At 39.1% G+C, this 22,773-nt stretch overlaps 1 protein-coding gene across 2 annotated transcripts in view; it reads right to left on the bottom strand.

The window, feature by feature from the left end:
* Nucleotides 1-18,438, bottom strand: part of slc4a2b (solute carrier family 4 member 2b) — a 47,874-nt gene extending 29,436 nt beyond the window's left edge. Inside the window, exons 1-3 of one of the 2 annotated variants that reach the window (XM_031759731.2) lie at nucleotides 18,377-18,438; nucleotides 18,130-18,292; nucleotides 5,419-5,500 (exon numbers count right to left, since the gene is read on the bottom strand). The gene's annotated coding sequence lies outside the window, so the exon portion shown is untranslated. The remainder of the gene's footprint in view (nucleotides 1-5,418; nucleotides 5,501-18,129; nucleotides 18,293-18,376) is intronic. The other variant, XM_031759732.2, reaches the window with a different exon arrangement.
* Between the last annotated feature and the right edge of the window lie 4,335 nt (nucleotides 18,439-22,773).

The raw sequence follows: 22,773 nt of genomic DNA, 5'->3' as shown, positions 1-22,773 counted from the left end.
AGAGGAATGAGGGTGAAGATATTTTTGAGATTTAAATGAAAATTTTCAGCTTTAAACTTTTTTCAAGGTCAAATAGTGAATTGTCCTAGTGAATCAACCCTGGGTGGTGGAGGGTGGGAGGTGCTTTTGATTCCTCGGACTTTACTTCACAGTGACTGAAACTGGTCACTTTTATGATGAAGCAGAATGTAACGCATTATATTTGAGCCATAAAAAAGGCAACAACTTCAGAGAATGAAACTACATCTTTCTTTTGTTTTTTTCCAAATTTGATTCTTGCCCTGAAGCCCTGCAGAGCTTCCCAACTACCATTCAAGGTCGTTGACCATTTCAGCTCGATAAGATAAGAGCCAGATAACATTAATGCTACTATGAAGAGGAGCCCTTGATAAGCGGCAGCACGTGCCTCAGCCAACCTCCGTCATTCTCGAGTCTCCGTATGGTCACGTATGATACACATGAAAATCATAGGTAGAGAGTATGTAAAATGTTATTGAAGAGGCATTAAGACACATACAAAGTTAATTGTTCCTGTCATTAGATTTTTTTAAGTCAAAAGTTGCAAAATGACGTGCTTCTGACTTCTTCTAAGCGTATCCTGAATGCCGTTGGCTGTTGGTGAAAGCAAGAAACCTAAAGATGCCATCTTGAGCACCAGGAAAAAAAATTTCTTATGAAATGGAATAAATGGGAAAAAAGAAACAAACCACTACAGTAAAATGTAACCATATTGTCGGGCTACAAAAGATCAAGCAACATTTTAACCAAATGAAGCAAACTGGTTACTTTTGTATATATCAGGCACCCAAAGAGTCCTTAAAAAAAAAAAAAAAAAGAAGAAGTTTCCCACTTGCAACATTATTACCAGAGCAGAGCAGCAGGAGGGTCCTCTCTGGGTTCATGTTCTGCCAAACCTGGCCACGCTGGCTTTCTGACAGCAGCTATCAAAGAAATGATAAGCCTCCTTGGTGCCTGAACGCAATCATATCACTGACCTTGTTCGCAGTGAGCGATTTCATAGAGGTTTCACTGAAGTACAATCAATGACATGAAATTGAATTTAAAAGGCAGACTTGAACTTTTGTTTGGACAAGGATTTAGCAAAGATAGTACTTCACTGCACCAAATGTTAATTACATGCATAGTTTGAGATAATCCCATCCGTGCGGCAGTGGTAATAAAAGAGTCCGCCTGAGTTTGAGCTTTGGGCGTGCATGAAAATTACTTTCTCAGTAAACCTAGACCCCACCGCAGTGGAGGAGGCAGAGCTGGCTACACAGGGATAAAGTTACCAAACCCTGGGATTCTGGGCGAAAACGATGGGAACCAGCTCATCCACCTTAGGGCACGTCTGTAATCATACCTTTAGGATAACAATAATGATCAGAAAAGGAAAACAATAACAACGACTGCCGTTGTCTTTTCGAGCAGGTAGGTTAAGAAACAACGTGGTCCTCTGTCTGCCATCAGGTACACTGGGAGGACTGAATAAAAGAAAACTGGTGGGTCCCTTGTGCAGGAACTGAAAAAGGCACTGATAAGTGCTGAGGTCAGCGTGTTCCTTTTCCCTCCTGGAAGAAATCCATCAGGTCTTCCAAGAGTCATCCAGGAGTCTGGTACTTTGTAAAACGTCTTTTTAGATGAGGAGGATGGAATTTTTTTTCTTTTTAAGCTTGAAAACTTTTCCATGTTAGACTTAGTCACGGCCTTTAAATGTGCACACAAAGCTTTGGGAAATCTTTCCTTCAGGGAGGAAGTAAGTATGAAAACAGGAAAAAGGTAACAGCAACAGACAGATGCCTGTCAGTAGGAGCTGTAAACTTATAGAAAGAAATGGAACAAGTGGTTTCCGGATTTCTTTCTAGCAGCTGAACAATGTATGTGTGGACCAGACCCAAGTCCAAAGCTTCAAATACAACCAAATTAGCTGAAATACTAGGACCATGTGTGTAAACTGTAAACGGAAGTCAAAGACCGCACGTCAAATGTTGGAATTGTAAATTTTTACTTTTTTGAAAGGTATATTCTCACTTTGAAACCGGTTAAAGCAACAGGTTTCATAAAAGGCTAAACAGGAGCATGTTGCATCACCTCTTCTTTGAACAATACTTTTGGTAACTGAGGAAACTTTACCAGCCAATTTTCCTGTTCTTGCTTAATATAGGACTCTAGCTACTCAGCTAGTCAGGCTTCCTTTGTATTATGTGCCAAATGTTTTATTTTGGTGAAAGGTCAGTAAGCAGCAATGAGACTGATGACACATGCAGAATGTGGTTTGGCATTACCTTGTTGGAACGAGGAAGGCCTTCCCTGAAAAGTGCTTGTTTGAATGGCACCATACACCAATCCAAACCATGCAAATACAGCATGAATGGAGCCTTCACAGATATGCAAGGTAAACACGCCACATGCATTAACTAACCCCCATACTATAATGGATGCTGACCTTTCAAGGGAATCCAATAACCTGCATGGTGCCTCTCCTCTTTAGCCCCGATGACTAATCACATTTTGAATTGCTCATTTTAAATGCGCTCTAGCCACCTGGAGCTTGTTTGGTTTGCATAGCAGTTGGATTTGTTGATGTGCTGCGTTCAATGAAAATGGCCTCTGCGTTACTGAGCCTTTGCAGCTGTATCGACGGGCTTGTAGTGGTAAGCCTGGATTTATAGTAGGCCCAAAGACTTCATACTCAGAAACAATACTAAATTGCTGTAGCCTGAACTAAGACTCAGCCTTGTTTGAATGCCTCTTTTTTTTTCCTTTTTCTCTTTTTAAATATAGCAAGTCTTGGTCAAAGGGCAACGTCTAAAGCGGGGGGAGGGGGGGGAATCAAGCCATTGCTGAGCAACAAAAGCGGCATAAAAATAAATAACCTGGTGCAAAAATAAAATACATAAAATCACATTTAAATTTAATTTATAAGTAATAAAGAAATTTTAATTTATTTAAGAAAAAAAAAAAAACAACAACAAAAAAAAAAAAAAAAAACTTCCACCTGACTTCTAAATTTAAATATTTAAATGTCATTTTGCTTGACAGGTGCCCCGACTGGTAAGTGAAAGTGTTCCGTGTTTTATTAGCCTGTTACTGAGCACATCTAAGCATTGCACCCATAGAGATTACAGATGCAGATTGCTATATAGCCCTCTAGCTTTAGCTGATAAATGGCACTCCACCCTTTCATCCATATAAGGTAACTTCGAGAAAACACTAAAGTTGAGCTTTCAACACCAATGAGTGACATCAGCTGTGGCTAAGTCTTTCATGCCATCTGTGGTTAAGACACTAACCTGATCATTTCTGAAGTGACGTACAAAGATGATTAGTTTTTTATACTTTTTATTATACAAGCACTGTGCCAACCAGGAGATTACCGCTTCAGAATTTAACATTTACACTTTTTCTTCAGCATGTGCAGCTTGACTGTGTCCCTAAGCATATAGCAACGTAATGGAAGACCAACAGGATTATAAGTATCCCTGCAACAGATGGTCTTCCCCCCCAGACACTACTGATGTCAGCATCATCCAGTCAATTTGGGATTACTTACTTATTAGAGAAGTCACTGCCCCAGCCTAAAAAAACAATAGAAATTAAGCCAATTCTTCAGGATCCTCAAACAAATTAAGTACCTAATGCTTATGTGTGCCTATTGTACCTTCAAAGGGGTCACACCCAGTATTAACTTGAATCAGATTTTTACAGAAAACAAGCGGGTGTAGTGTGTAACATGTAACATGTTATTTTATAGTTTCTAAAGCAAGACTGCAATAAATCCCAAAAACGAACACTTCCTTTGCTCTTGATTACACCTTAGATTAATCTGTAAATCTCCAAAGACTGCATCCTACTTTCAGGAGAAGACGATAACAGAGTGGGAGAGTGATGAGAGTTTGACATTTTCTCTTTATTTGGATCTCAGATGTGTACTTTGTGATGACTCATCGCTCCCAAAGTGTATGAATGTACCTGACTCTTTGGCTCTGTGGTATGTTGTAAATTTCCATTCCTGATGGAAATCCCTCTATATTTTTTAACTTTTCTGTGAGGAAGAGTTCCCTACCACTTGATGCATATCACAGACACATTTATGGGTAAATGGGATCCTTGAAGACAGCAGGTTATAGGAAACAGGCAGAGCTTTGGAATAGGAGTCAAGAACTGATGGTTCGACCAAGAAAATCTCAGAAAAATATTAAAAATGTCTTATACAGACCTACAAACTGCTTATTCTGCACCTGTGCGTCTTTGATGTCATTTGACCGTTTGTGTTAATCACAAACAAAAGGTTAAAAATATCCTATGTCTTGCCCTCATAAATAAACGAGGCAGTCAGACGACGAGACGGAGGTTATGAGCCAGAATAAAACCCACGACAAAAGCCCACATGTGCTTTAAACCAACGTTCTGTCAAGACGCCGCGGCCGGGCCCGGCTTCAGTTGGCAGCTTGGCATGTGAGCGCCGACCGCAGACTCCGTGCACATCTACAAATTCTATCAAAAACAAAGCATAATTAAAGAACAGTTCAATAAAATGTGCACGCTGCCAATAAAAATGCCCGTGCACAGAAATAGAAGCTTGATCACAATGTCCAAACCTCAACCAATACACTGGCCTGTACTTATGAAAGCAGGACAATGACAGGGAAGAAAGAAGAAGTATGAGGTTTCATTAAAGAACAGAGCTTTTCCTTTAGCTGACAGTGCAGGTTTGAACAGACAACACCATTTTTTTTCCTGAAACACTGACTGTTGCTAACCTATTATTATATTATTAACCTTTTTTAAAAAAAAATAACTTAAAAAAAAGAACTAAAGTGGGCGAAGCGACAAACACTTTAGAAAAATTACATCCGTTTTTTGATGTAGCCACAAATGGTCAAATTCTGATTTAACCACAGCACTTAGAAAGCAATCCGGTCCTAAAATGTGTCCTTTGAAGGCACCAATTTAGGATTTACAACACTGGAAAAACATGTTTGTGCTACTGAAACACAAGTGGGCAACAAGAGAGCTCATTTAAAGATCATTTAAAGGGCTTTTTGTTGTTTTTTTGTTTTTCTCCCCCTTACCTTCCCTCCTTCCTCAAACTGTATAATCTGTGGAACATATTTTGATTTGTTTACAGCTGGCTACAGATCACTGTGGTTGAACCCTGAGTCAGCTCTAATCTCACCTCAAATGTTTCATTATCGGGAAGGATTAGACTTGACAAATAACAGATCAGGTTACTCTTCTAAGCACTAGCCCATATGAATAATGAATTAATAAACCAAATAAAAATGAATGGCAAAATCAATAATCTGTAAAAAATAAATACAAACGTGACAAATGCAAATAGTTGAAAACCTAGCAACTGTTAAAGAAGCAGAAAAAAAAAAAAGAAAAAAAAAGAGATCATTGATTGTACCATACCTTTGTGTGCTTTACTGCAGAGAAGCCACCGCAGACATTGTAGTGCAATTCTGAACTCTGCTGTGAACAGACAGACCCGGGGCTGATCAGAGTGCAGGGAGAAAACAAACAGAGGGAGAGGAGACAAATAGGGAGACAAAAAAAAAAAAAAAGAAGGAGAGAGGGAGAGAGAGCGTGTTAGAGATGTGGAGTGTCTCGTCGAGCTGAATGCCCTCTCAGACCAACATGCACAGACTGATAACGGCAGCCTTCCTCCTCAGGATTACGTTTCCTCCTCCAGCCTGCTGACATGTAGCCATGTGACTCTAGGACCCATTCAGCACTGAGTCAGAGGCGGCTGCTCAGACACACACACAAAAAACACGCACGCACACACACACCCTTGTGCAGAAAGTGGAAATGCAGCGATCAATATCTCTCTTTAACAAACCGAACGAGGGGAGTTGGATGTTTTGACAATTTTTTGCCTTTGTGACGTAGACTTGCATATGCCTGCCACTAACTGTGACCAGTTCAGCTAAAACTAAACAGTGATTTTCTGCAATTTAGCTATGCTTTTTTATTTTAGAGACCTTAAAATTTCAAATAACCCATAATTGACACACACACAAAAAAAAGAAAACAATGATTAGAAGCAAGTTAGGAGGGGTAAACATACTTTTGAGCAGCTGAAGTGTTATTTAAGAGTTACTGTAGATATATCCTCAGGCTCCAGCCTCCAGGTTATGTTTTTGTGCTTTTTCACAGACAGTACAGAAGTGCCTTAAATCTGCCTAACCCTTTAGGATTCACCGCAGCAGATCATCTGTCTCCATCTAGCCCTATCCTCAGCATCTTCCCGTCACACAAACCCTCTGCATGAACCCACTACATCAATGAATCTTCTGCAGTCTTCCTTTTCATATGGAATATGGAGCTCTCTGGAAGCTCCATATTCAGCATCGACTATCCCTCCTCTGCACACGTCCGACCTCACCTCTCCAACTCCTCCGGTTGCAAAAAGATTTTTGATTGTGCAGAAGTCTCTGGGAAAACACTTGCTCTGTGACATCAGTAAACACTTTCCTCTTGGGTTTATGGACTCAGTTGCTCGGAGGATTATCCAGAACATGCATGCTCATGTTCCTGGTGTCATTGTCATAGACCTGCTTGTCATGTCATGATGGCAACGCTGAAAATGCTCAACTCAAGCCTAATGGGACTTCACTAACCAGTGGGTGAAGTAATAGTGGCTAACTTCGTCTTTTATACTGTGCATGATCCTAACATGTTAAACTCAAAGGTTAAATTAATAACACAACAAAATTAGCCAATATATTTCTGGCATGTTTGCATACTGATATTAACATTAAACTTGGGGGGGGGAAAAACAGTTTGGAGGATGCTAGCATGTTTACAATGGGCAACACAAAGTACAGCTAAGGCTTATGGGTAATTAGTGACCGGCAATTAGCCAATCGGCACCATGGAAGTTACTGATGATGTTTTCTCACTTGTTGTCCAGCTGAGTGCTGAGACACCATTGCTATCCTATATTCATCATCTGCCTGGACCCACATCCTTTATCTCACTGAGATTGTGGCAATATTACGGCTAACTAACACTAATGTTTTGTACATAAACAAACCAAGGTGGGGAAAAAAAAATGTAGGTGTACACTCTGTGTACATACTGTTTGTTTTTCAGTCAGTTTAATATCATCTGATTAATGTTTTAAATGAAACATGAGGGGAATCACCGAAGCAATTACAGGTAATCGTAAAGGAAACCTGAATGTAGTCCATCCAAAAATCGTTGCTGAGACATTTACTTCAAAACCACAAATGTCAAACTCATGAACGTTGGAGAGGAAACATGAGGGGATTTCTAAAGTCAGTGGAAGTCAACCACTGAGGACAATGAATGCATGTCTAATCTAGCATCTCAGGGGCCATTCATAAGGGTAGCTCCAAGTTTCACAACAAATGGTCTGCTTTAAAATAAATAAATAAATAAATATAGTGTAAGTAGATGATAAAAGGAAAGAATTTAATGCATTTTATGACAAACTGTGGAAAACTTGGTCTGCAAACCCTCCAGATGCACAGTAGGTGCTGTCAACATGGCTAAAAGATTTAAATATTAAACATAAATAAAAACATAAATTAATAAATAAAGTGTTTCGTAATTGGTTGACCCAGTAAACAGTCAAACCACAAGAATATTTTGCGGTTCTCCAGTTTTTCTAGCATCAAAGTCACATGAGGTTTGCACACAGTGCTTCCCATGTATTTGTTCTCAAAATATCCATGACAAATCTCTTTCTCAACCTAAAAAGGGTGAAACAAAGTCATGTGACACACAAACTTAACAGGTGACCAAAGATGGCAAAGAACATGAGAGGCAGTTCTGAGGGACATGAACTGGACAGATTATTTTCTTGTTATTGTTTATGATCATCTCGTTTGGGTTATGAAACTTCTGCTTTTATTTCTAGCGCCCTCTGCAGGTTATTTACTACAGGTGTTTCTACTTCGCCACCCACACCTGGTTTTCAGACCCTGATGAAGACACATTGGTCTGTTTCTTTATTCCCATTTGTTTGAAAAATACATTTAAAATATTATTTTACGCGAAGACCGAGTGCTTTAGTCATTCCCTATGGTTATATCTGCATAACAATAATTAGTACAGAACTGTGAGAATGTGTTAAGCCACCCCTCATTTCTTTAGATTTTACCAGGCAAATGAGAAAAAGGTGCAATGATTTGATCCAGTTTTGTTCAGTTCATTTTCAGTCCAGTTCCTGTCTAACTGGCATACTTCAACCTCCCCACTTCCTTTCCTTAAGAATGGCTTCTTGACAGCCACCCTTCCACTGAGAACATTTCTAATGACGCTTCAATGAACAGTAGATGGACCAACTGAAGGACCAGAAGCATCTCTCAGGTCCTGTGTAGTCTCTTCACTTTCCTGACGGAAAAACACTATTTTATGTCTCTAAAACTGTTATCTTTGGCATTTTTCATAGAATCACCTAAAGAAGTGGGAACAAGATATGCGTTTTTGTGACAGTGCCTAAAGATACAATTTAGATACAATTGTTTTGAATTGTATCTAAATTGTCTGTTGTATGTAGACACAACACTGATTCATCCCTTGAGTCAGGTGCCTTTATGCTTGAATGAGTCATAGGTCAGTGTTAAGTGGCTTTAGAAAAAGATAAATAAATAATAAAATAAATAAATAAAATCCTTCCTATACAAATAGTCAGCTACAAAAACTGAACTGAAAATGAGTGAAAAAGTAGCCCACGAAAAATGTTTTTGTTTTTTTTTTAGAACCTTCAGAATCTACTTCTCAAGACAGCTTAAAGATTACAGGAAGTCTGCCTCCTTGGAAGCAAAACAGAAAGAAATGAGATGTTGAAATGTTGTTCTTTAAACGTCTACCTGTTTCACTAAAGAGCACCTGTCAGATCAGCCACGCAGCTCTTCCTTTCTTCTTTAATTATTAAAGGGTAATAGCTTTCATCTAAACATGTAAACAGTGGGTGCTGAAATTAATAAACAAATATCATTTTATTTTATGTTTTCCCCTGGCCTGCCACAGCTTTGCAGCACAGTTGGCAATGGAAAAAAAAAAAAAAAAAAATCCTCTCATGTTATGGAAGAATCAACACCATTACACAATTAATCCCACCTAAAGTCACAAAAGCCGCCACATTAATTGTGTTTTGCAGCGAGCAAAGAACAACCCTGTGATCTAAACAAGTTGCTTATCCAGTCACCAAATAATCAAGCACCACATTCCACATAAGCTTATATCAGCCTAAGGGCTAAAGAAAAACCGAACGCCAGCAGAAGTCGGAGGGTGTGTGTGAGAGGTATAGTTGTTTGTCTCCGGGGATGTAAGCTCACTGCGGAGTCACATGCATATCTTGCGGGGGAAAGAAAGCCAAAATTAAAGCCACTTCAAAGTCTGGGGCTTTCCTCAGTAATAATAGCATTATCCACTGTGGTCAGCTCTAAAAAGGTGCGACTTCATACATGCATGGACAACAGGTAGTTATTTCTTAACCGCAACCACCAAATGAGAAGCTTGCATCACATCACCAACCTGCACAGAATATATGTCAAGTTAATGTTAGGTTAATATACCGAGCCAGATTTGGCTCAAAAGCTGGACTAAATAAAGAAATCTGTACTTCGGTCGAAACATGAAAGCAAACACAAAAATGACATTTGACGAGAATTCTTGCACGACGACAAGCTGCCTTTTATCTGAAGTGTTAGCACATTTCGGAAAACTCCCCTGAGCTTCCTGTAATTCTTTTCTCCATTCAAGTTTAACACAAGGCAATATTCTTAGTCATACAAACACAAACACACTGAAGTGATGCAGCTGAGGCTGGACTTGCAAAGACTGCATTAACACAGAGGTTCACTACAGCAGTCAGACCCCCTGTGCTGCCTTCTAATGCAGAGACTGACCTTGATGAAGCTGTATACCTCTGACAGCTGCCCTGCCTGTGGATCTCTATGGGGATTTGGCACTGGTGTGTTGATAGCGTTCCCGCAGTTGCCTCTGAGTGTTTTAGCCTAAAATAGCTCAGCAGTTTAGAAGTGACCCCGCCAACTCCTGAGTTTTGTAACATGCAGACATCTCTTCACAGCCCAGTGGCCACACCAGCTTCACTCAGGGTTTGGCACGGTCCAGAGACTTCAGCATGACTATGCTTGTTATGCGCACAAAGTCACTGGAAGAGCTCCAGTCTAACACAGCAAACAGCTGCTCTCAGTCAATCTATGCACATCTTATATCAAACTCCCATCAGAGGGTTAAGGGAGCAAATGGCTGTGCTTGCAGTTGAAATGGCACCTGTCTTTGGGGTGAAGAGAGATTTCAGAGACTGCTGAGTCCCAGCCAGTCTATCGTTCTCTCCTCCAGAAAAGAGAACGCAATCATCTCTCAAGCATTCACATACCTCAGAAAGGCTTAGGGTATACGAGACACAGCGGCAGGCTAAAACAGAAGCAAGTCTTCGCTCTACTTGAAGAATATCAGTGTCCACAAAACCGAAACAACCCAAGACTCAGCAAGTTAGAAAAGGCTGCAAAGACTTAATGTTTCTGCTATAAATAGGAGGCATGGAAACTGAACAATGCATCCAAGCAACATGAAATGGGTCTTTTTTTAAAATCCTTGTTTGACCTTTATTCCCCGTTTATAGAGATAAAAGGGATGTATTAACAAAAGCTTCCACTCTTTGTCCTCCTTAAAAACAAAAAAAACAAAAACAGAGTCAACAGGAAGTAGCAAGGCTCTAATAAACATACAAAGTAAAATACGTGTCTATGTTTTCATCTTATATCTAGATATTAGTTTGTAAGGAGTCAGTGGTTAGCCAAAACAACCAGTCACAAGCTTGAAAAGTAAAAACAATAAAAATGTTAAAAAGCCATAAAGAGCCAAAGGGACCAAAAGGCAGTGTTCATATTATCCACCCATTTCATCCTCTGTTATTAAGAAGATATTGATTTTTGCAGCTCTAACAGCCTCCAACAGCAATTGTGGTATTGGTCTCAAAGTAACCATATCAGATTGTAATAAAACCACTGAGCTAGCACTGTGAAGGTTCTCTCGTATTCTACTGCAGTGAATAGTGAGATAAAGCACCTTGTCTGCAGCAATGTAATTACAATGCTGGATTGCACATAGTAATATAAAGAAAAAAAAAAAAAAAAAAAAAAGCACACAACAGTGTAATAATGGAGAAAAGACGAGTTGGAGCCACCCGAGACTGGTCCTGTCCAGCTCCAGTAGTCTTAGGGTGTGGTTCTCCTTCCCAAAATTGCATCAAGGGCTGCTCAGGTTGCACCAGCTACACAAAAGCCATGCTCTCACAGAAAAACAGCAATTGTGAAGCTGTGACCCGGTGCACTTAGAATAACCACTTGTTCTCCTGAGACTTAGAAAGGGGAGGGGAATAAAATATCCCCTGGACTCCCAGACCCAAAACAAAGCCCTAAAAAAAAATAAATAAATAAATAAATAAATAAATCTCACACTATGCCAAATACAAGTCAGCCATTTATTCATTTCTTGGGAAACAACGTAATGTGATTACGTTTGTGTGGCTGGCAACACAACTTGGGAAACCTTTGCCAGTAAAGACTGAGAAAATGAATGAAATTTGAACTTGTGTTTGCTTGGGAAAGCATGATGAAGGCAAAGATTGATCCAAGAGGAGCGGAAAGGATGCCAAACCAGATCATATTTAGTCTGGTTTAGATGCTCCCAAGAAACTACAGTCTGCAGACAACTTAATGAGCTTTAATGTAAGAGTACAGCAGGCCTAACAATGCACATTCCAACGTCTAGAGCCAAATCACATAACGATAATTAAATGCAAATTAGCAGGATAGAGCCGAGCAACAGCCAAGCAAGTGAACGCCATGGTTCCAGATAATAAACAAGACAAAAATAACAGTGTTTAGGTTCAGATACATTTTTCAGGATTAATATGTTTATGGAAAAAGCAGCATGCTTGTTTATCTGCAAGGGGAAGGTAAAACAAACATGAAGAGCTACGAACCCCTGATAAATTATTACAAAAAAAACATAATGCAGAAAAACGGGTTTGGAATAATGCAGAGAGGATATAATACTCAGTTCATCCAGCTTCTCTTTTTATTGCTTATTGCAGTCTCAGCATAACATGTAGCAGAATGTGGTTTTGGATTGGATAACTAGACAATTCAGCTAAGTCCATCACAGAGCTTGTTTCTTTCTGAGGCAAAGATGTGAGATTTTTGTCATTGTATCCACCTTGTTTAGGCGTCTGCCTCCATTAAGAAATCAACTCTACAAAAATATTTACATGTGAGGTGCAGTGGCTGAATAGCTCCACAACCCTACTTTGCTTATGTTCGTGTTGAGCTCTGCATGTACATTGCCACTGTAATAACGCTTTTTGATGATACTGCCACACTTCATGAGTAGTACATTATTTAATATCATGTGTTATCCCTACATGTTTGTTTATTTGGAAAGTGGAAAGTATCTTTCATCCTAATCCTTCCTTTAGATTGGGACTATGCAATTATTATTTTTTATGATTATTATTTTAATTACAAATTGGGCTCACAGTGGTTATTACGCAGGCCTAGAGATTGGTTGGCAACCACCTGGCAACCTCCATCCAAGAGGGGAAAAAAAACATGTATTCCCTAACCGGTTGGCAAATGGTTGGCTGGAAGTTGCTGGTAGTTGCCAGGTAAAATTAGTTGCAAACTACAGGCAATTGCTGCAACCTGCTACAGACCAACGCAATCACAGGGAAGTTTTTGGTGTAGCACCATCTTTGTGACCGATTTAACCTAGCAACAGCCAACCAACCGCTTGCCAACTGGGTGGGAATACTGGGGGGGTTGTTGTTTTTAATAAGAACCTGAGGTTGTGCAAGGGATCGCCAACCGGTTTCTAGGCCTGTGTGACTGACGCCCAACACAAGAAAATCAAGATAAAATAATTACAGTGCCACATCCTTTTCTTTTACCATTGCTGCAGTCTGAAAACCATATTCACTAGCCATCCAGGTTTTTTCAGTGGAACAGCCATCCATACAGTAGAAAGCCATTTAACTGAGAAGATAACTTGTTTATGTATAATAAATATGCAGTTTCCCCAGAATCTGTAAATAATTGCATTAAATTACTTTATAGAAAATTAATTATAAACATTTGGTATTCTCTCCTGAATCATCAGGTGTAGCACTGATGGTGGTGGGTTAGAGAACTTCAACACATAACCCAACAACTCTAGTTAACCTCCTAAGACCCAAACTCTCTATGGCATGCATTTTTAATTTCTTTTTGCTATTTGGGCTTTATAGTGTTCGATACTATAAAGTCACAATTGAGTAATGATGTGCAAAACTCTTTATTTGGTGTCTGAACACAGCAGCATTTTTCCTGAGTACAAAAACAAAATGAGAAACAACAATTGTGCCCCTTTGAGCAATATGGCTCATTTGAAAGCGATTTGCAAGAGCAAAATTTAGTATTGTGGTCTAGACAACCCAAAATGTGATGTCCCCATATGTGGACGCCAGGTCCTAGGAGGTTAAAACTGTGTTCATATTAACTAATTTGCAAAAGTGTGAAATTAGACATTAAAGATCATCCTTCTGATTCACTAATATCTACATTTTTCACTCCTTACAAATCAGCATCAGAGCAGATATCCAGTGTCTGCCATGCTCTGATAAAAACGTTCAGCTCATCCCCCCACTTTTCCTTCCTCCTCTTCTGCATGACCAAGCAATTCACAAAAGGAATGTGGAGACGCTCTGCTCAAATATTTATCCTTCAGCATTTTTTCCCCCTTTTCCTCTAAAGCACAACACGCTGCTGTTGTCAAACCAGCTCACAATAAGTCTGTTCGACATATTTCACTGAAGCAAAGGAAAACAAATAAAAGCTGAGACTGTGATCACACTGATAAGTGTTCAAGCATTGCAGAGCTTTATGGGACAAAAGGACATCGAAGCACTCTGGAATTTTATTCTTTTTTCTTCCTCAAAGATCAAATATGTTCAGATTGACCAAGACAAACATTTCACATTCCTCCATCTAGCCCTCGGGTTTTGAACAGTTTTAAGGGAAAAAAAAGCATCACTGTGGTTTATATCACTTAAACTTAATTATTGGAAAAGATAATCAGTTTAGCCAGTGTATTGGCCTTACATCAAAATAAAAATATCTCCTCAAATAACCTGCAGTGCACAGAGATTATACTGGTGAGTCAGCAGAAGAGACATCCTTCCTCCATCCTGCCAGAGGACATGTGTCCTTACATCCATTAGACAAAATAAACAGTTCTGGTTTCCAAGCTGGGGATTTCAAATGGTGCAAATAATCATGAGTTATTAATTCACTTGAAATTACACCTATCCATTTATGAATCCAATTAGATGATAGATTAAGCTGGGGTTTATTTCTCTTTTTTCTTGTATAAATTAGCTTATTTTCTGCAGCATAATCTGTGGAAACCAGAAACAAAACAAGCCGAAATGGATTTTTCCTCAGTTTCTGTTGCAACGCTGACAGTGAATTTAATAGGGATGTTGCCCATCCCTATTAACCTGGTCCACTTTATAAGCAAGTTAAGTTTGTATTTAACCTCAGATATGAGCATCACTGTTTGCTTTGTTTTTTCAAAAATATATACTACCTTTACTCGTAACCGAGCCCTCCTGTGTCTTTGTTTCCCCAGATAAAATCAGATTCAGACCTCTTTTGCATCACGTGCTCTGCCGCAGCAGGAAACTCACAAGTGGCACTAACAACATAAATGATGGCTTCGTTCCAGTAATTAGTCTAAGGCAACATAACCTCACGTCTAATGACAAAGCGCCATTCAACATTTCTCCTCTGGTCATGTGCAACTAACGCATGAGAGCCATTTACAGAAACCGTAGATGTTTCTTACAGGCTACAGCATCAAATGATACGGGTTAATGCTTTTCTATGCCGTTTCCTCATACCTCAGGATTTATCTCACGGTATGGGAATACAAATGAAAGAATGACCAGATCGTGTCTTATTTGGCAGAAATATGCCATTTTTCTGTCATTTCTCATAATCTGATAAGCCTAGATGTCTGTTATTCTTAAGTAAATTAAATCCCAGTTAACAAAACTGATTACAGAAATTATTTTATTACCTGCTGATTTCCTTTTGGCTCTAGCCAGAACTTGACTGCAGGGGCGGGATATCTGTTGCCTCAAATCAATTTGAAATTCAGACTGAAGGGCTGTAAAACTTTTAGAACGGTTTGTCTTTTTTAAAACAACAAAGATATACATTTTCTTCAACAGACTTGCTTAACAAGCTAAATTAAACAAACCTGTTCCTTTGAACATTGGCACAGGCCAAATTTCAAAAGTGGGACATGGCCATTTGCCGCCATGTTGTATAATAACTCCAGGAAATCATTCAGTAATTTCTTGCTGTGGTGTCTAAAGAGAATACCCAAGAAACTGCTGATCGGCTGGGATTTTCCCCACACACCCATCTTTAGAGTTTACAGAGACTTGTCAGAAGAGGAACTATCCAGTAAGTGGAAGTTCTCTGAGCAAAAATGCTTAGTTGAGCTTCTGAAATCAACAAACTCAAACACTCGTTACAACCAAGGGATGCAGAAGAGCATATCTGAATGTACAACATGCCAAACCTTGGCAGCACCCGCTCAATACCACTCCTGTCAGCTAAGAACAGGAAACTGAGGCTACAATTCACAGTTCACACAGACTCACTAAGGCTGGATAACGGAGCCTGGAAACATCAGAATCAGAGAAAAGTATGAGGTCACAGTTGCTTCTAGACAGTAAGAACAGTAACTAGTTCAACTAATTTAAATACAATATATTAAATAAGTATATCAAATATAGCAAAACAGCTCCAAATACAAATTTCCCAATATATTAGGCAAAATTAAATACATATAGTTGAAACCAAGGTGCCCCTCTTATCATACTGTACTTTGTTATTCTCTCTGTAGAGGATGTGCAGATTTAAGTGCAGCTATTGCAGTGTGTACTTGTACTTTAGATGGAGGAACTGTACAGAGAGATAGCCAGAGGCAGGAATGATTTCCTGTGTCATTCAATGCTGCATTTTGGTAATCTCAGTCTCTCACTGGATGTGCTCCTATGACTGGCCAGGAGCATTTTCCAACATCTTGGCTAACATCTGCCTCTGACACCACTTTTAGAGACTCAAGCTCCATCCCCACACATAACTGGCCTTCTGGATCAGTTTATTGAGTCTGTTGGCCTCTGTGACCTTCAACCTGCTGCCCTAGGATGCAGGGGCATGGAGGATGGCACTGGCCACAGACTTGGACTTTGCTTTTCTACAGTACAACTGATCTTGCATATTGCCTTGATCTCATGAGTCTCAACTTCTGCTGCCACATTCAGATGGTGGGGTCAGAATTTATTTCAAGCATCCATCCTGTCTAGTATCAAAGTTTCAGGCTTCTGGTGTAATGGTGTGGGGGGGGATACTTTTATTGGCACACTTTGCATCACTTAGCACTAACTGAGCCTGTTTCGACACCACAGCCTTCTTGAGTATTGTTGCTGACCACAGATTATTCATCTTCTGATGTCTGCTTCCAGCATGACAACACACAATGTCACAAAGCTCAAATCATCCCAAACTGGTTTCCTGAACATGACAATAAGTTCACTGTACTCAAATGGGCTCCACGGTTACCAGATCTCAGTCGAACAGAGCACCTTTGGAATGTGGTGGAACAGGATATTCATATTGTCATGTCTCCAGCAATTGTGTGATATCAAGTCAACATGGACCAAAATCTGTGAGGAAAGTTTCCAGCACCTCATTGAATCTATGCCATGAAGCATTAAGATGATTCTGAAGGGGCACACCCAGTACTAGCAAGGTGTGCCTAATAAAATGTCTACAGAGTGTGTATTGAGAACGTGTCTTATCTGATGTGCATTCACGGTCATGCTCCCAAAGCTCCATGCCCCGTGGGGGCACAAAGGAAAAAAAAAAAAACAATAAAATTTAAGATTAAATTTTATTGAGTTTAAAATTTAAGATTAAAATTTAAGATTAAATTTTATTGTTTTTGATGTTTCTTTTGTTTTGTTTTGTTTGATGTTTCTTTTGAATCTTTATCTATATATTTATATGCAAACGTAATAGAATGATAAAACTGATTGACCGTGCTTTCGTCATCAGGAATCTCAGCTTTGGAGTGACCTTCCTGAGAAGATAAAGCAAAATCTACGACTTCCTCCAAACCACTTCTAAAAACAATGTTTGTTTTTTTAAACCTGCTGTTATCTCCTCTCCTCATCTTTTTTTATCTGCCTCTTACTGTCCTTACATCATCTATTATCTTTTTTTTTTTTAACTATGTGTTTTTCTTTTTACTCTAACTGACAATTTGTCTTTATTACAGGATGTTTTCCTCCATCCTAACTAAAAAACCGTTATTCTAAGAGGCAGAACAGAGTCACTTAGTGTTCAGTGTTACAAAAGAACGAATAAGAGGGCAGATGGGCAGACAGAGAGACCCCTGGAGATCAGAGGAGGAGAGAAAAACAACATGTGTGCATATATTAAACATCATTTTAAAAAAAGCTGTAATCATGTTTAAAAAAAAAAAAGAGGAAGAAAACAAAGCCTGTGCACCGCTGTAGTCTGTAACTTTATAACTTTTGGGTGTATGATTAACACAACAAACAACCAAAAATAGGATGAAACAGTTTGTTACAGCTGCTAACCAGTGCTGGCATGCCTCGTTTAATAACTGATTAATGTATTAACAGGAAGATAACCAGACTGACGACATCTGGATTAACTATTCCCCCTTATGACCTAAGAGACAATAATGCTCCTGTTGATCCAGTGAATGAATGGATGAATGAATGAATGAATGAGTAAGACGGACCACACGTCCACTCCCTTCACTGCTGTGTTAAAGCAGTCTGTCCTTCCTGATGACACAACCTGAAAAAAAACATCCTAGCTCTTAAAAAAAAAAAAAAAAAAAAATCACCAGCGTGGCTTTGGTCAGGAGGTGAAAAGCACTAGTCTGTGGGATGAGGAACTCCCACGACATCAACTAAACTCAGTCCGACCACATTTCTACCACTTTTCCCCTTCCTCTTTGTTTTTTTCACATTACCTGGTTAACAACCTGGGAAACAAAGCTAAGTCATCCACCGGCGGAGGCAACGGACACTTGCATGCATGTGTGGCAGTTGACTGGCTGTCAGCTCCGCTTCTTCACTTCACAGCAGAACAAGACGTCGGTAGAAACCGGTTAAAAGACTTCAAAAAACGCCGCTCTGAGCGAAAAAAAGACGATTTTTCATAAAGCTAAAGTCGTGTGAAGCTCTCACTCACACACAGATTACAGCTTAATTACTTACCGGTGCCTGGTACTCGACCCCAAACTCTGCGTGCACTCAAGCCGGTCGGCGTCAAACTCCCTAAATAAAAGCATCTCAACTTCCGGTTAGATTTTCAAGTTAAAACAATTTGACACCAAATTCGTGCATTTGCCACGGTCACGTTAGATGTATGACTTTTCCAACCCTACAGCAACGAAATTATTAAAAAACGTGACACTACTGTGAGACACAGGTCTTGAGTCTTTTCATACTGCATCGTGCACCTTTAGTTTGAAGTTACACCAATCTAATTCCGGTTTAATCCAGGCAACTTTTGGCAGCTGTCGCCGCTTTCTTCAAACACAAGTTGCTGCGCCTGCGTGAACAATGAATCACATTTCAGAAGAAGGCCTGTGACTGCGTCGTTCCGTTATGATGCTTATGACGTTAAAATAAATAAATGTATGGATGAAAAAGAACATTAAAGAAGAATAAAGGTTTTCTGTTTCCTATTTTTATATTTTACGCAGATTCAAGCGCGATATGACATTAAGTTAAAATAATGACGATTTATTTATCTTCAATTTCCAGAAAATGCTTAGTTGAACCATCAGGAAGGACAGAAAACCTTTATTAGGATCACTAAAAATCATCTCAGGCCCATCATTTCATAATGATCTAATGTAACAATATGAATTTATAGTCATTTTTGCGTTTAGTGTTAGTTTGTTAGATTATTCCCTTTTCTGTTCCCATTCTGTTCCTTTAGTCTCTGTACTTGTCTTTTTGTCCTTTCTTGTCTCCCCGTTAAGCTGACTCTGTCTTCCTGTTTTATAATCGTAAATGTTGTTCTCTTCTGTGTCTTGTGTGGAGTTTCTCTTCCTGTCGCATTACTTTAGCTGTGTAGCTGTGCAGCAGCTGTGTTCCCACCTGTTACCTTTCCCCTCGTTATCTTCTCTGTGTGTGTGTGTGTGTGTGTGTGTGTATACTGTATATTGAGTACTGAGTCGCCCCTTATCCTGTATTGCCCCACATTGCTGTGTGCTTCCTCGCTGCATGCTTTGAGTTGGAGTATTTGGATTCCTGGCTCAATTTCAGTAGATGTTTTGAGATTTCTGGACTTTATATATGTCTAAACAAGATTAAAAGCTAATTTGGCCCTTTTTTCTGAGTCCTGCTTTTGGGTTCAGCTTTGACTTGTTACACAGCTGAGTTATGACACTTTACTAATGTTGTGGTCCAGGCTCTGGAGAGATCAGTCCATTACTGATAGTGTTCTGCTGTGTGTGTTGTTGTTGTTGTTGTTGTTGTTGTTTTTTACTATCTGGGTGTATTTGTATTGCATGGCCACCGTGTTTGGGATCATTCTCATGCCGAAAAATTAAGCTGCTGCCAGTCAAACTATTTCCAAATGGTATTGGTATTTTCTGAATTCATAATTCCATCACTTTTTTTACACGATCTCCAACACCACTGGCTGAAACGCAACCCAAACCATGACAAAACCTCCACCGTGTTTTACAGATACTGTTCATCTGCTGCAGATAGTTTTTTTTTGTTTTTGTTTGTTTTTAGTTTGTTTTTAGTTTTATTTTATTTGTCCTCACCAGAGCATGGTAAGTTTTTAACTAATAGTTCTTCAGACATCAGTTTCTTGGTGCAAATATGCAATTTTATGTCAAGGTGAGTTACCTTTAGCAAATCTCTTATATCACATATTTCTATAAAGAAATACATCTGAACAACACTGCAGTGTTATTCATATTTCACATTACTTATGCCTGGCAGCAGAAGTGGACTGCCTTGTCTTTCCTTTGTAGACCAGCAGAACCTCAGGGGCTACCTCAGCCCACCTTACTGTTCCCTGCCATCACCTGACTGCACACCTGGCCCTCCTTTCCCTCAATTAGTCGCTTAGTATACTATCAATACTGAGCCACTTGTATGCCCTTGTATGCAGTGTTTTAGTCATATGTTCCAGTGCTTGCTCTGTGTGCCTGGCAATTCACTTTTTTTTTTCATTATCATTTTTATGTCTCTCCCTTGCTGATCACTTCCAAGCTTGTAATTGAACAATTACAAAATAAGTGCCTTAGCTGCTTTATATCACAGCAGTTTGAATAGGTCACACCATGAAATCGAGCACGTACACATAAATGCTGTGATGCAGGAAACCTGTGCAGACAGTGGGACAGTTGGAGGACAGTTAAAGGCCAATGACATGACAAGAGGTGAAACAGAACACCAGTATATCCTAATTATTAGTCACATTGTTTGATGACGGTGTAATTGCTGCAGTGTTATTGAAATATTCACATACATGTGCACATGCAGGTCTACTTTAAATATATGTCTAACTTTACCCACTATCTAAGGCTTGTATAATAATCTAAATGTCTTCATATGCATGTGAATAAAGTAGTAAGTAAGAAAGAGTATATTATGAAGGCTGTATGAGCTATGAACCCTACCTGTCGCATTATGATCTGCTGCAACTTTATGAATATCTTATCTCGCTTAATCACATTTTTATCTGTTCCTGTGTCACTCACTGTTTCTGTAATGACTTGTCCACAGCAGTCCTGCAAAAGCATTAAAGAAAGAATCTTTATATTAATTTTAAGTGTAGACTAATATGATTAATTCAATCCTACTTTTTTTTTAGCGTGCTTTATAATCAGAAGAAATTACAATGATACAAGAGCATGGTGTTATTTTATTTTATGGTTTGTATCTTCTCAGTTGATCAGATAATTAGATAATCAGGCTTATTTAGGATTATTAAGTTGTTTATGCCCATGAAATTTTGTATTTATCCATTAATAATGCATGACATCCAAAAGTCACTGTATAAAGCAGGGGTCCCCAATCTCAGTCCACGAGGGCCGGTGTCCCTGCAGGTTTTAGATCTCACCCTGGGTCAACACACCTGAATCACATGATTAACTCATTGGAGAACTTCAAGACATGTTGAGAAGGTAATTTATCCATTTAAATCAGCTGTGATGGATCAAGGACACATCTAAAACCTGCAGGGACACCGGCCCTCGTGGACTGAGATTGGGGACCCCTGGTATAAAGTCTATGGCCACATCACATAGAGTAAGTGTGACCCCTGCTGACAGCTTACTGCTAATGCACTCTGAAGTTACACCTCTTATGTTTAAGCATTATAATACCACATCATTGAGACAGAAAGAGATAAAATATAGTTTAATTGTTCCAAAATTTGGGAAATTATTGTCTCACAGCAAGCAAAACTTGTAACATTATAACACAGCTTAAATAAAGTGGAATAGCTCACTAACACAATATGACAAAATAATTAAATAAGGGTTTAAAAAAAACAAAACAAATGTAGTTTTTATTGGGCCCAAGATCATCTCAGATGGACTGAGGTCTGACACATTTCAAATTGTTTTTAGAAATCATGGACGTCTTGTCTTGGGCAAGGAGGACAAGGATCATCCGGATTGTTATCAGTGCAAAGTTCAATAGCCAGAATCTGTGATGGTATGGGGGTGTGTTAGTGCCCATGACATGGGTAACTTGCACAACTCTGAAGGGACCATTAATGCTAAAAGGTACATACAGGTTTTGGAGCAACATATGCTGCCATCCAAGCGGCATCTTTTTCAGGTACGTCCCTGCTTAAGCCACATTCTGCATGTGTTACAACAGCGTGACTTCATGGTAAAAGAGTGCGGGTACTAGAATGGCCTGCCCGCAGTCCAGACCTGTCTCCCATTGAAAATGTGTGGAACATAATCAAGCACAAAATACCACAACTGAGATCCCGAACTGTGGAGCAAATGAAGTTGTACATCAAGCAAGATTGGGAAAGAATTCCACCTACACAGCTTCAATAATCAGTGTCCTAAATTCCCAAACACATATTGAGTGTTGTTAAAAGGAAAGGTGATATAACACAGTGATAAACATGCCCCTGTACCAGCTTTTTTGGAACTTATTGTAGGCATCAAAATCAAAATGAGTGAAGATTTGCAAAACAAGAATAAAGTTTATCAGTTTGAACATTGGATATCTTGTCTTTGTAGTGCATTCAACTGAATATAGGTTGAAAAGGATTTGCAAATCATTGTATTCTGTTTTTATTTATGTTTTACACAACATCTCAACCTTATTGGAATTGGGGTTGTATATAATAAGGAGCACCATTGATAAAAATCTAAACAAAATAAATAGAGATATTGTGGTATGACATAGCAAAGATTTTCTGGTACACCTGTAAAATGATATATACTTGATCTTAGGTACACCTACAATCTCAATTTATTATAAATGTATATTAACTAATGTTACTAGGCCTGTATACTCAGGGTATTGTGCTAGACTACATTATCGAATACCATCAATAGCATATAACATATCATAGACGTTAATAGCAATGTAATGAAAAATAAGCATTTTTATTC

Source organism: Oreochromis aureus, linkage group 9 (genome assembly GCF_013358895.1).
Source record: "Oreochromis aureus strain Israel breed Guangdong linkage group 9, ZZ_aureus, whole genome shotgun sequence".
Lineage (NCBI taxonomy): Eukaryota > Metazoa > Chordata > Actinopteri > Cichliformes > Cichlidae > Oreochromis > Oreochromis aureus.
Note: the sequence above shows the minus strand (reverse complement) of the source record. Positions and strands in the feature narration are given on the sequence as shown.